The sequence below is a fragment of the Mirounga angustirostris genome, unplaced genomic scaffold, assembly GCF_029215605.1.
Source record: "Mirounga angustirostris isolate CCGP_5_RB_7025 unplaced genomic scaffold, mMirAng1.0.hap1 SCAF_3, whole genome shotgun sequence".
NCBI classification, from domain to species: Eukaryota; Metazoa; Chordata; class Mammalia; order Carnivora; family Phocidae; genus Mirounga; species Mirounga angustirostris.
This window is the reverse complement of record NW_026991711.1, coordinates 67,293,199-67,295,600: the sequence shown is the minus strand read 5'-3', so window position 1 is coordinate 67,295,600 and position 2,402 is coordinate 67,293,199. Positions and strand designations below refer to the sequence as shown.

The 2,402-nt window shown below is 40.7% G+C and overlaps 1 pseudogene; it reads right to left on the bottom strand.

Moving 5' to 3' along the window:
• Window positions 1-664: 664 nt before the first annotated feature.
• On the bottom strand, window positions 665-1,267 carry LOC123839193 (large ribosomal subunit protein eL15-like; annotated as a pseudogene).
• Between the last annotated feature and the right edge of the window lie 1,135 nt (window positions 1,268-2,402).

Sequence of the window (2,402 nt, the reverse complement as noted above, 5' to 3'; positions counted from 1 at the left end):
ATTTGTCCTTTTAGTAATATGTTATGATGGAGGTATTGTGACTCTTGTTAACACTTAACGCAAAAGCTTTAAGAGGTTAAGACACTTATTTAATACCACACAGATAGTAAACAACAGAGGTGAAATTAGAATCCAATTCTGTCTGATTCTAAATTTCATCTTTTTTTTTTTAAAGATTTTATTTATTTATTTGAGAGAGAGAGAATGAGAGACAGAGAGCATGAGAGGGAGGAGGGTCAGAGGGAGAAGCAGACTCCCTGCCGAGCAGGGAGCCCGATGCGGGACTCGATCCCGGGACTCCAGGATCATGACCTGAGCGGAAGGCAGCAGCTCAACCAACTGAGCCACCCAGGTGCCCTAAATTTCATCTTTTTACCACTGCTTATGCCACCTTAATATGAGGTTGTTGTAAGGATTAGATTAAATTAAATAATGAAATATAAATAAATTGGCCAGCACACTTCCTGGCACTTAGAAGGCACTCAACATATGGAAACAGCTTCGTAATTGTTTAATCATGAAGAATAAAATAATCTCTATACGATTCTTTTTGTTCTAATGTGCTCTGATTGTGATCCCTGACCTTTTGGAGATGAAATGTTTTTTTTCTTTTTTGACTGTCCTAAATTGTTTATTAGGTAAGAACTTTACAACATTACTTATATTAGCAGTAATGGTAGACCTGGACAGTACTGTGTCTTCTCCATGTCGGAAAGCAAGAACAGCCAATAGTGTGGCAGAACTTGTGACCCTTTCCAAGGCCACGGCTCTTGCTCTCCCTGTGCTTGTGGACTGGTTTGGTGATCCACTGGGTGTCAGGATTTCTTCTGATAGCTTTGTAGAATGGATCAAGGAGGATAACCTCAAAGAATTTGTATGTGGAATCTTTGCCAACACAGTAAGTATTCAAGACTCTCAGAGCCCCACAGTGGTGTCCAGCTCTTTCCTCTGCAACAGGCTGAAGGCTTCAGGCAAACTTTAGCTGGTAACACCACGATGGACAGGCTAGTTGTAGGTAGCACCTTTAGGAATTGGGCATTTGCAGCCAGCACGGTGCACATGGATCCGATATATGACATAACCTTGGTTGGCCTTATACCCCCGTCTGTGCACTTTCTCAGGCAGTTGGGTGGGTTGAGTGAGGTGGGGAGGCCCTGTGGAGCTCAGAGAACTAGGAGTACTACCAGTGGTGCACCCTGAAAACAAAGCACATTACATAGGGCTGCTTTTCCCTCCATAGTTCCTGGATGTACTTGTAAGCACCCATCTTGGCTTACCTTGGAGCTGATGGCTGATACCAGATGGAAAGAAAAGAGCCCTTCTCCCCAAAGATACACATAAACATACACACAAACACACTGAATTATTTTTTTAAGATTTTATTTATTTATTTGTCAGAGAAAGAGAGAGAGAGAGAGCACAAGCAGGGGGAGCTGCAGGCAGAGGGAGAAGCAGGCCCCCCACTGAGCCAGGAGCCCGATGCAGGGCTCGATCCCAGGACCCTGAGATCATGACCTGAGCTGAAGGCAGATACTTAACCGGTTGAGCCACCCAGGCATCTCCACACACACTGAATTGAATAAAGAGGCATACCTTATATAAGAGAGCAAATGAGTAGTATTATATTGTCAATAGGAACTCAGAGAATCAGAGAAGGGAAAATTGATTGAGGTAGGAGCCTCCTTCATGAAGGAGGTAGAACCTGAGCTGGGGAGAATTTGCATGGTGCTTAAATGGTTAATAGAATTTCCCTAAGAACTTCATTTACAATAGAAATTAGTTTAGGCTTTTGGATGAATATGACTCATTTAAATGCTCAAAACCATGAATCACTCAGGGTAGCATTATGGGTAATTTTAATGAAACATCTTTCAAGTCTCTATTCCTTTGTTAACTGCTTCTATTGAATTTAAACAAAAGTCCCATTTCATTCCAAATTTAAATCCAAAAGAGATTTGATCTTTTCTTCCTGCCATTTTGCAACCAGTGTAATTTCTAACAAGTGCCTGGAATTAAGATGTGAGTCAGATCAGAAAACTGCATTTGGAACTGAATGGAATACCAAAGCAGAATGGGGATAAAGGGGAGATTTTAGAGTGACATCCAGTTAAAACCACTTGAACTGGCCCTCATCAATTCCTGACACCTCCTACCTTTCAGTGACTGGAAGGACCACTAATGTTCCACTATTTGGAATGCTGGCAGATTAGAAAAAATAACTTTAAAAAATTAAAAATTATAAGTAGCTCACACACAAAGATTTGTATGTAAATGTTAACATCAGATTTATTCATAAAACCCCAAATTGGAAACCAACCAAATGTCTATCCACTGGAAAATAATATACAAATTGTGGTACATCCATACAACACAAGTAATAAAAAGGAACAAAGTTGATTCAT